The sequence below is a fragment of the Ranitomeya imitator genome, chromosome 2, assembly GCF_032444005.1.
Source record: "Ranitomeya imitator isolate aRanImi1 chromosome 2, aRanImi1.pri, whole genome shotgun sequence".
In the NCBI taxonomy this organism is placed as follows: domain Eukaryota; kingdom Metazoa; phylum Chordata; class Amphibia; order Anura; family Dendrobatidae; genus Ranitomeya; species Ranitomeya imitator.
The window spans coordinates 351,256,736-351,269,024 of record NC_091283.1 but is presented as its reverse complement, the minus strand read 5'-3'; the positions used below and the strand labels follow the sequence as shown (position 1 = coordinate 351,269,024).

General features: G+C 45.4%; 1 protein-coding gene across 1 annotated transcript in view; it reads right to left on the bottom strand.

Moving 5' to 3' along the window:
- Positions 1 to 12,289, bottom strand: part of LOC138666548 (zinc finger protein 850-like) — a 137,875-nt gene that overhangs the window by 33,718 nt on the left and 91,868 nt on the right. The window lies entirely within an intron of this gene.

Below are 12,289 nucleotides of genomic sequence, written 5' to 3'. Positions count from 1 at the left end.
CATATTGTTTGGCATTGTTGCCAAAAAGTTCAATTTTGGTTTCATCTGACCAGAGCACCTTCTTCCACATGTCTGGTGTATCCCCCAGGTGGCTTGTTGCAAACTTTAAACAACACTTTTTATGGATATCTTTGAGAAATGGCTTTCTTCTTGCCAATCTTCCATAAAGGCCAGATTTGTGCATTGTACGACTGATTGTTGCCCTTTGGACAGACTGTCCTACCTCAGCTGTAGACCTCTGCAGTTCATCCAGAGTGATTATGGGCCTCTTGGCTGCATCTCTGATTAGTTTTCTCCTTGTTTGAGATGAAAGTTTAGAGGGTCAGCCGGGTCTTGGTAGATTTGCAGTGGTATGATACACCTTCCATTTCAATATTATCGCTTTGCACAGTGCTTCTTGGGATGTTTAAAGTTTTGGAAATAATTTTGTATCCAAATACAGCTTTAAACTTCTCCACAACAGTATCACAGACCTGCCTGTTGTGTTCCTTGGTCTTCATGATGCTCTCTGTACTTCAAACAGAACCCTGAGACTATCACAAAGCAGGTGCATTTATACGGAGACTTGATTACACACAGGTGGATTATATTTATCATTTAGGACAACATTGGATCATTAAGAGATCCACAATGAACTTCTGGAGTGAGTTTGCTGCACTGAAACTAAAGGGGCAGAATAATATTGCATGCCCCACTTTTCAGTTTTTGAATATCCACAAAAATTTAAAATAACCAATAAATTTAGTTCCACTTGTTGATTCTTCACCAAAAATTTACATTTGATGTCTTTATGTTTGAAGCATGATATGTGAGAAAAGGTTGAAAAGTTCCAGGGGGCCGAATACTTTCGCAAGGCACTGTATATAACAGGGAGCCCCACATCAAAAACAGGTCTCTTCAGCCTGGCCCAAATGGGTTCTGGGAATTAGAACTGGCATCAAAGTTGGCATACAGCCCATTTTCACAGATCATTTGATTAAGTAACTGATGTTTTTAAGGGGTTAAATGACTTTGGGCCACTGATCTCACACTAAGAATACATAGATAGTGATGGCCCGCATCAAACCCAGGTCCTTCTAGCCTGACTCAAAAGGGTTCTGGACAGAACTGGCATCAAAGTGGGCAGTCAATTTTGGCCATTTGAATAAGTAACTAATGTTTTTAAGGGGCCAAATGACTTTTGCCCACTGATCTGAAACTTAAAATACACAGATAGTGATGTCCTGCATCAAACACAGTTCCTGAAAGCCTGACCCAAATGGGTTCTGGGCACCAGAATTGGCATCAAAGTAGGCAAACGGTCCATTTTCACAAATTTGAATAAGTAACTGATGTTTTTAAGGGGTTAAATGCCATTGGGCCACTGATACCACAGTGCATACATATAAAACATGGAGCCCCACATTAAAACCAGGTCTCTTCAACCTGGCCTAAATGGGTTCTGGGCATCAGAACTGGCATCAAAGTTGACAAACAGCCGATTTTCTCATTTTTTAATAAGTAACTGATGTTTTCAAGGGGTCAAATGACTTTAGGCCACTGATCTGAAACTTAAAATACACAGATGGTGATGCCCTGCATCAAACCCAGGTCCCGAAAGCCTGGCCCAAATGGGTTCTGGGCATCAGAACTGGCATCAAAGTGGGCAAACAGCCCATTTTCACAGATTTGAATAAGAAAAACATCAGTTAAAGGGGTTAAATGACTTTGGGCCACTGATCTCACACTAAGAATACACAGAGGTATATTCATGGGCTGGAGACACACTAGCGGTTTAAAAATCGGTCCGATTTTGATGCAGGAGAGTCGGACGAGTGAAATGCAACTGTCTTGTTAGTGTCATGCATTTTTTTATGCGAGTACAATCCGATTTTTCACACCTAGCATCCGATTTACATCCAAATGCAGTGCGATTACCATGAGACTGCAATGCGATTTTAACATGAGATTTTACATAGAGAAATGTTCTAAATCATTTTCACATAGTTTAAAATGAAATATTACTCAAAATATATCCGGATCCCACGGAGGATAACTTTATCATCCCCACTGCTCACACCAATTTGTCATGAACCGGTGTTGTTTGGTTGTACCTATGATCATGCACACTAAGCTCTGCTACGTCTATTAAAGCTGAACACAGACACACGCTGTGGGCTTTCCGACCCCCTTCCACCCAACTCTTGCTCCCTGCTGACAATACAGCTGTAACTTGAAACTCCAGTGTGGGACTTTGTGCCCCCTCCTTCTCCAATGCAGAGTGTGCAGAAAACCAGTCTTTTGTCTGAAACCATGTGCTCTTATGTTCATGTACAAACTTAATAGTAAGGCATAACTTGACTCCAATTAGTGACAGAGATAGGAAAGTTATATATTTGGTATGTGCATCGGCCGGGGCATCACCCAGTGCGTTTTCCAATTTCCTGTACCCTTGGTATCCAAGACACAAATTACTGCTTACTCGCGGAGCATAGCCAGGTCTTGTTTGGTCTTAATAGAATGCTAGTTGCAAAACAAGATCAATGGTAATTCTGTTGTCCCTATACGAGGTTGCATCCTGAAGCTATGGTGGATATGAATGTTCCATAACTTTGAGTCTCTCTCGAGAAAGTAGGAGTGCTTTATATAGCTCCACCCACTCGGTGATGTCACGATCAGAGGGCATATCTTAACCCTGCTGAGTTCTGAGTGAGTCTTTTGCCCAGGAAGAGAGCTAACAGCAGCTCTGCAAGCTGCTCTGATGCATTTTGATGAGAGAACTGTAAGTGTTTATTTTCAACTTTAATCTAATCCCTTTATATTTGAAATTGTCTGTATATACATAATCGTCTCATTTTATAATATCTTTTTACCCTTTTGGAGTAGCATATATAAAATTACTAGCTTCGTTTCTCCTTGCTCTATAAAGTACTGTCACTTCCTCTGAAGTGAATTACGCTACTAATTTGGGTTGGCTCCGGACCCGTTATTAATTAAGAAATCGGAGCTGGTGACAGCGGATTTATCCTGCGCATTTGGGAAACCTGGCAGCGACGGACGGCGTTGATAATTATCGTTCCCGCCTGAGTGGGAGTAGTTATATCGCCCTCGCTGCAGTGTGCCCATTAGCCATTACAAAGTAGGACAGCCTTTCTGGTGACTAATTATCCTAGGTGCAGCACCCTGTTCGACCGGAGGGTAAGGGGGAGCCAGAGAGCTGCAAGTTCCAAACCGGAACTGGGAAGTGGGATATAGATAACTCCCCTTCAGAAAAGAACCAGGGGCAACCAAACAACCCTGGTTCATGACAAATTGGTGTGAGCGGTGGGGATGATAAAGGTATCCTCCGTGGGATCCGGATATATTTTGAGTAATATTTTGTTTCAAAACTATGTATAAATGATTTAGAACATTTTTCTATGTAAAATCTTATGTTAAAATCGCATTGCAGTTTGATGGTAATCACACTGCATTCAGATGTAAATCGGATGCTAGGTGTGGAAAATTGGATTGTACTCGCATAAAAAAACGCATGACACTAACAAGACAATTGCATTACACTTGTCCGACTCTCCTGCATCAAAATCGGACCGATTTTTAAATCGCTAGTGTGTCTCCAGCCCAACATACCTCTGTGTAATCTTAGTGTGAGATCAGTGACCCAAAGTCATTTAACCCCTTGAAAACATCACTTATTCAAATCTGTGAAAATGGGCTGTTTGATCACTCTTATGTCAATTCTGATGCCCAGAACCCATTTGGGCCAGGCTGGAAGGACCTGGGTTTGATGCAGGACATCACTATCTGTGTATTCTAAGTGTCAGATCAGTGGCCCAAAGGCATTTAACCCCTTAAAAACATCAGTTACTTATTCACATCTGTGAATATGGGCTGTTTGTCCACTTTGATGCCAGTTCTGATACCCAGAACCCATTTGGGCCAGGCAGGGAGGACCTGGGTTTCTGTGTATTCTTAGTGTGAGATCAGTGGCCCAAAGTCATTTAACCCCTTAAAAACATCAGTTATTCAAATCTGTGAAAATGAGTTGTTTGCCCACTTTGATGCCAATTCTGGTGCCCAGAACCCATTTGGGCCAGGCTGGAAGGACCTGGGTTTGATGCAGGACATCACTATCTATGAATTCTTAGTGTGAGATCAGTGGCCCAAAGTCATTTAAAGGGAATCTGTCACCTCATTTTAGGCCTATAAGCTAAGGCCACCACCACCAGGGGTTTATCTACAGCATTCTGTAATGCTGTAGATAAGCCCCCGATGTCACCTAAAAGAGAATAAAAAGAAGTTATATTATACTTACCTAGGGGCGGTCCGGTACAGTCTGGGTCCGATGGGCGTCGCGGTCCGAGTCCAGCGCCTCCCATCTTCATGCGACGACGTCCTCTTCTTTGCTTCCGATCGCTGCTAAGGCGCAGGCGTACTTTGTCTGCACTGTTGAGGGCAGAGGGAAGTACTGCCCTCAATAGTGCAGATAAAGTACCACTGTGCAGGAGTCGCGACCGAAAGCAAAGAAGAGGACGTCATCCTATGAAGATGGGAGGCGCTGGACTCGGTCTGCGACGCCCATTGGGCCGGACCGCACTGGCACCGCCCCCTGGGTGAGTATAATATAACTTCTTTTTCTCCTTTTTCAGGTTACATTGGGGGGCTTATCTACAGCATTCCAGAATGCTGTAGATAAGCCCCTGATGCCGGTGGGCTTAGCTTATGGGCCTAAAATGAGGTGACAGATTCCCTTTAACCCCCTAAAAAAAACACTTATTCAAATCTGTGAAAATTGACTGTCTGCCCACTTTGATGCCAGTTCTGATGCCCAGAACCCATTTGGGCCAGGCTGTAGATACCTGGGTTTGATGTGGGGCTCCCGGTTCTATATGTCTGCAGTGTGAGATCAGTGGCCCAAAGTCATTTAACCCTTTCTTCAACGCTCTTTGATGCCCAGTTTTGTGCCAGTTTTATTGTTTTTGTAGCCGTTTTTAAGTGTATTCACATTAGGGTTCCTCACTGCATTGTGTGTTATTATTGTGATGATTATGTTTTGTTGTTAAACCTATAAAAAAAACAGAAAAGAAAAAAATTGCCGAATAAGAAACCAACTTCAGCCTCTTAATCATCAACAAATAATCACCACTATACACGCAGCATGTCGCCAAACTGGGGGGCACATGCGTCTTAGCAACAATCTGAAAGCCAAGGTTCATACGTTAATCTGGGGATTTTAGCATTCTAACAAGACAGCCGTCCCAACAATGGAAGAATAAGGCTTGGTTCCCATTGCGTTAATGGGAAAGCGCTAACGGACAGCGTTGCACGGCGAAATTAACGCCGTGCAACGCGTCCGTTAGCGCGCCCATTCACGGCAATGGGAACGCGCAGCACTAGCGCTTGCCATGTTCGGCATGCGCTAGCGACGCGCCGGTGTTTCCTGGCACGCCGCGGACGCTGCTCGCAGCGTCCGAGGCGCGCCCCCGGTCCGTTCCCCGCTCTCGCAGATTAGGGATCTGCGAGAGCGGGGACGTTACCGCGACCCCGGGACGCGGCCACATTAAAAACATTGCGTTAGCGCAACCCGCTAGCGCTAAACGGGTTGCACTAACGCAATGTGACCCTAGCCTAACAAGAAACGGAGCAGAAGCCGAGCGCCAACATCTCCGATACAGGAAGGGGCTGCACATCTCTTTACTGGGGCTCAGAGGTCAGACCCACCGATCAGCAGATGGATGGAGGGTAACATGTTTTTTAGGACAATAAACAATGAGAATAAATATATCTAAGATAATAACGGGGCTCCAGCACCTACCTGCACCTGCAGAGCCGCACTCCACATATATGGCTGCTCTGTGCGCACAGGACCTGTGATGAGGTCACAGGAGGGGAGGAGTCAGGGGTCACATGATCAGGGGCCTCAGTGTATGCAGGACTCTGCTGTGCTGGTTGTCATGGTGCTGGATGAGGGGAAGTTTATGTGTGGGGTCAGGAGGGGTTTACAGGGTGGATGTAGCAGAGCCGCGTGTGTACAAGGTGGACAGAGCAGAGCCGTGTGTGTACGGGGTGTACGGAGCAGAGCCGTGTGTGCACAAGGTGTACGGAGCAGAGCCGTGTGTGTACGGGGTGTACGTAGCGGAGCCGTGTGTGTACGAGGTGTACGGAGCGGAGCCGTATGTGCACAAGGTGTACGGAGTGGAGTCGTGTGTGTACGAGGTGTATAGAGTGGAGCTGCGTGTGTTCGAGGTGTACGGAGCCGAGCCGTGTGTGTACAAGGTGTACGGAGCGGAGCCGTGTGTGTACAAGGTGTACGGAGCGGAGCCGTGTGTGTACGAGGTGTACGGAGCAGAGCCGTGTGTGTACGGGGTGTACAGAGCGGAGCCGTGTGTGTATGAGGTGTACGGAGCGGAGTCGTATGTGCACAAGGTGTACGGAGTGGAGTCGTGTGTGTACGAGGTGTATGGAGTGGAGCTGCGTGTGTTCGAGGTGTACGGAGCGGAGCCGTGTGTGTACAAGGTGTACGGAGTGGAGCCGTATGTGCACAAGGTGTACGGAGCAGAGCCGTGTGTGTACGAGGTGTACGGAGTGGAGCCGTATGTGCACAAGGTGTACGGAGCAGAGCCGTGTGTGTACGAGGTGTACGGAGCGGAGCCGTGTGTGTACGAGGTGTACGGAGGTGAGCCGTGTGTGTACGAGGTGTACAGAGTGGAGGCGTGTGTGTACAAGGTGTACGGAGCAGAGCCGTGTGTGTACGGGGTGTACGTAGCGGAGCCGTGTGTGTACGAGGTGTACGGAGCGGAGCCGTATGTGCACAAGGTGTACGGAGTGGAGTCGTGTGTGTACGAGGTGTATAGAGTGGAGCTGCGTGTGTTCGAGGTGTACGGAGCCGAGCCGTGTGTGTACAAGGTGTACGGAGCGGAGCCGTGTGTGTACAAGGTGTACGGAGCGGAGCCGTGTGTGTACGAGGTGTACGGAGCAGAGCCGTGTGTGTACGGGGTGTACAGAGCGGAGCCGTGTGTGTATGAGGTGTACGGAGCGGAGTCGTATGTGCACAAGGTGTACGGAGTGGAGTCGTGTGTGTACGAGGTGTATGGAGTGGAGCTGCGTGTGTTCGAGGTGTACGGAGCGGAGCCGTGTGTGTACAAGGTGTACGGAGTGGAGCCGTATGTGCACAAGGTGTACGGAGCAGAGCCGTGTGTGTACGAGGTGTACGGAGCGGAGCCGTGTGTGTACGAGGTGTACGGAGGTGAGCCGTGTGTGTACGAGGTGTACAGAGTGGAGCCGTGTGTGTACAAGGTGTACGGAGCAGAGCCGTGTGTGTACGGGGTGTACGGAGCGGAGCCGTATGTGCACAAGTTGTACGGAGTGGAGTCGTGTGTGTACGGAGTGGAGCTGCGTGTGTTCGAGGTGTACGGAGCCGAGCCACATGTGTTCGAGGTTTAAGGAGCCGCGTGTGTAAGAGGTGTATGGAGCAGAGCCGTGTGTCTATGGAGCGGAGCCACATGTGTACAAGGTGTACGGAGCAGATATTTTATTCTGTATGGAGCATTATGTAGACTATACTGTCCAATTTCTGAGCTACACAGTGGGTACGGAAAGTATTCAGACCCCTTTAAATTTTTCACTCTGTTTCATTGCAGCAATTTGATGAATTCAAAAACGTTAATTTTTTCCACATTAATGTACACTGTGCACCCCATCTTGACTGAAAAAAAAAAACCTGAAATATCACATGGTCGTAAGTATTCAGACTCTTAGCTCAAACACTCATATTTAAGTCGCATGCTGTCCATTTCCTTGTGATCCTTCTTGAGATGGTTATACTCCTTTATAGGAGTCCAGCTGTGTGTAAAGGGAACCTGTCACCCGCAAAATGGAAGATGAGCTAATGCCACCGGCATCAGGGGCTTATCTACAGTATTCTGTAATGCTGTAGATAAGCCCCTGATGTATCTTAAAAGATAAGAAAAAGAGGTTAGATTATACTCAGCCAGGGGCGGTCCCGCTGCAGTCCGATGGGCGTCACGGTCCGATCTAGCGCCTCCTTTCTTCATACGATGACGTCCTCTTCTTGTCTTCACGCTGTGTCTCTGGCGCACTTTATCTGTCCTGTTGAGGGCAGAGCAAAGTACTGCAGTGCGCAGGGCCTCTCTGACCTTTCCAGGCGCCTGCGCACTGCAGTACTTTGCTCTGCCCTCAACAGGACAGATAAAGTACGCCTCCGCCAGAGCCACAGCGTGAAGACAAGAAGAGGACGTCATCGTAAGAAAATGGGAGGTCCCGGACCGTAGCGGGAACGCCCCTGGGTGAGTATAATCTAACGTCTTTTTCTCATCTTTCAGGATACATTGGGGGCTTATCTACAGCATTCCAGGATGCTGTTGATAAGCCCCTGATGCCGGTGGGTTTAGCTCATCTTCGATTTTGGGGGTGACAGGTTCCCTTTACCCCCAAGGGTGGATTGCAGGTTAATGATCGGAACAATTTTTTACAATTCTGACCACTGTCCTTTTGAGGTTATAACTCTGGAACGCTTCAACGGATCTTGATGATTCTGACAATGTTTTCTCGTGACATATTGTACTTCATGAAAGTGGTAAAATTTATTTGATATTACCTGCGTTAACTTGTGAAAAAAACGGAAATTTGGCAAAAAATTTTGAAAATTTTGCAATTTTCCAACTTTGAATTTTTATGCCCTTAAATCACAGAGATATGTCACAAAAAATACTTAATAAGTAACATTTCCCACATATCTACTTTACATCAGCAGAATTTTGGAAAAAATTTTTTTTTTTTGTTAGGGAGTTATAAGGGTTAAAATTTGACCAGCAATTTCTCATTTTTACAACACCATTTATTTTAGGGGCCACATCACATTTGAAGTCACTTTGAGGGGTCTATATGATAGAAAATACCCACCATTCTAAAAACTGCACATCTCAAGGTACTCAAAACCACATTCAAGAAGTTTATTAACCCTTCAGGTATTTTACAGGAATTTTTGGAATGTTTAAAAAAAAATGAACATTTAACTTTTTGTCACTAAAAAATTATTCAGCTCCACTTTGTTTTAGTTTACCAAGCGTAACAGGAGAAATTGGACCCCAAAAGTTGTTGCCCAATTTGTCCTAAGTACGCTGATACCCCATATGTGGGGGTAAACCACTGTTTGGGCGCATGGCAGAGCTCGGAATGGAAGGAGCACCATTTGACTTTTCAATGCGTTTGGAGAGCCCCTGATGTGCCTAAACATTGAAACCCCCCACAAGTGGCACCATTTTGGAAAGTAGACCCCCTAAGGAACTTATCTAGATATGTGGTGAGCACTTTGACCCACCAAATGCTTCATAGAAGTTTATAATGTAGAGCAGTAAAAATAAAAAATAATATTTTTTCACAAAAATGATCTTTTCGCCCCCATTTTTTTTTTATTTTCCTAAGTGTAACAGAAGAAACTGGACCCCAAAAGTTGTTCAATTTGTCCTGAGTACGCTGATACCCCATATGTGGGGGTAAACCGCTGTTTGGGCGCATGGCAGAGCTCAGAAGGGAAGAAGCACCATTTGACTTTTCAATGCAAAATAGACTGGAATTGAGATGGGAACCATGTTGCGTTTGGAGAGCCCCTGATGTGCCTAGGCATTAAAACCCCCCACAAGTGACACCATTTTGGAAGGAAGACCCCCTAAGGAACTTATCTAGATGTGTTGTGAAAACTTTGAACCTCCAAGTGTTTTACTACAGTTTATAATGCCGAGCCGTGAAAATAAAAAATCTTTTTTTTTCCACCAAAATTATTTTTTAGCCCCCAGTTTTGTATTTTCCCAAGAGTAACAGGAGAAATTGGACCCCAAAGTTGTTGTCCGATTTGTCCTGAGTACTCTGATACCCAATATTTGGGGTAAACCACTGTTTGGGCGCACGGGAGAGCTCGGAAGGGAAGGAGCACTGTTTTACTTTTTCAACGCAGAATTGGCTGGAATTGAGATAGGACGCCATTTCGCGTTTGGAGAGCCCCTGATGTGCCTAAACAGTGGAAACCCCCAATTTTAACTGAAACCCTAACCCAAACACACCCCTAACCCTAATCCCAACCGTAAATGTAATCCAAACCCTAACTTTAGCCCCAACCCTAACTTTAGTCCCAACCCTAGCCCCAACCCGGGAAAATGGAAATAAATACATTGTTTAAAATGTTATTATTTTTCCCTAACTAAGGGGGTGATTAAAGGGACACTGTCAACTGAATTTGGAGGGAACAATCTTCAGCCATGGAGGCGGGGTTTGGGGGTTTTTGATTCACCCTTTCCTTACCCGCTGGCTGCATGCTGGCTGCAATATTGGATTGAAGTTCCTTCTCTGTCCTCCGTAGTACATGCCTGCACAAGGCAATCTTGCCTTGCGCAGGCGTGTACTATGGAGGACAGAGAATGAACTTCAATCCAATATTGCAGCCAGCATGCAGCCAGCGGGTAAGGAAAGGGTGAATCAAACACCCAAAAACCCCGCCTCCATGGCTGAAGATTGTTCCCTCCAAATTCAGGTGACAGTGTCCCTTTAAAAGGGGGTTTGATTTACTTTTATAGCTTTTTTTTTTTTTTGCACAATTTTATGATTGGCAGCCGTCACACACTAAAAGACGCTTTTTATTGCAAAAAATAGTTTTTTGCGTCTCCACATTTTGAGAGCTATAATTTTTCCATATTTGGGTTCACAGAGTCATGTGAGGTCTTGTTTTTTGCGGGACGAGTTGATGTTTTTATTGGTACCATTTTCGGGCATGTGACTTTTTTGATCGCTTTTTATTCCGATTTTTGTGAGGTAGAATGAACAAAAACCAGCTATTCATGAATTTCTTTTGGGAGGAGGCGCTTATATCGTTCCACATTTGGTAAAATTAATAAAGCAGTTTCATTCTTTGGGCCAGAATGATTACAGTGATACCTCATTTATATCTTTTTTTTTTGCGCTTTTATACGATAAAAACTATTTTATATAAAAAATAATTATTTTTGCATCGCTTTATTCTGAGGACTAAAACTTTTTTATTTTTTCGTTGATGACGATGTATGGTGGCTCGTTTTTTGCGGAACAAGATGACGTTTTCAGCGGTACCATGGTTATTTATATCCGTCTTTTTGATCGCGTGTTATTCCACTTTTTGTTTGATGGTATGATAATAAAGTGTCATTTTTTGCCTCTTTTTTTTTTTCAATGGTGTTCACTGAAGGGGTTAACTAAACTAGTGGGACAGTTTTATAGGTTGGGTCGTTACGGACGCGGCGATACTAAATATGTGTACTTTTATTGTTTTTTTATTTAGATAAAGAAATATATTTATTGGAACAATATATATATTTTTTCTTTATTTAGGATTTTTTTTTTTTTACCCATGTATATATATATTTTTTACTTTGCCCCAGGGGGGGACATCACAGTAAAGTGACCGATCGCTGATCTGACACTTTGCTGTGCACTGTGTCAGATCAGCTATCACACAGGCACAGCAGGGAGGCTTCCCGGCGCCTACTCTGAGCAGGCGCTTGGAAGCCACCTCCCTGCAGGACCCAGAAGGCCCCTCGTGGCCATTTTGGATCCTGGCCTACAGGGAGGAGGAGGTAGGAGACCCTCGGAGCAACGCGATCACATCTCCCTGCGCGATGCTTCCTTATGCCACTGGAACACTGCAATCATCTTTGATCGCAGTGTGCTGGGGGTTAATGTGCCGGGAGCGGTCCGTGACTACTCCTGGCATAGTGCCGGATGTCAGCTGCGAGTCAGCTGACACCCGGTCCTGATTGGCCGCACTCCCCCCGTGAGCGCGGCTGATCGGTGATGACGTACTATCCCGTCGGTGGTCATAAGGGCCCATACCACCTCGACGGGATAGTACATCATATGTCAGAAAGGGGTTAATTAAACTGATAGGACTTGATTTGGAAAGGCACACACCTGTCTATATAAGACCTCACAGCTCACAGTACATGTCAGACCAAATGAAAATCATGAGGTCAAAGGAACTGGCCAAGGACCTCAGTAGGACCACATGAAGGACTCCCAGACTATGAGAAATGAGATTCTGTTTTGATGAGACGAAGATAGACCTTTTTGGTGTTAATTCTAAGCAGTATGTGAGGAGAAAACAAGGCACTGCTCATCACCTGCCCAATACAATCCCAACAGTGAAACATGGTGGCAGCATCATGCTATTGGGGTGTTTTTCAGCTTCAGGGACAGAACTACTGGTTGTCATTGAAGGAAACAAGAATGCGGCCAAGTACCTCCTCAAGAGTCCAGATGGAGGCCA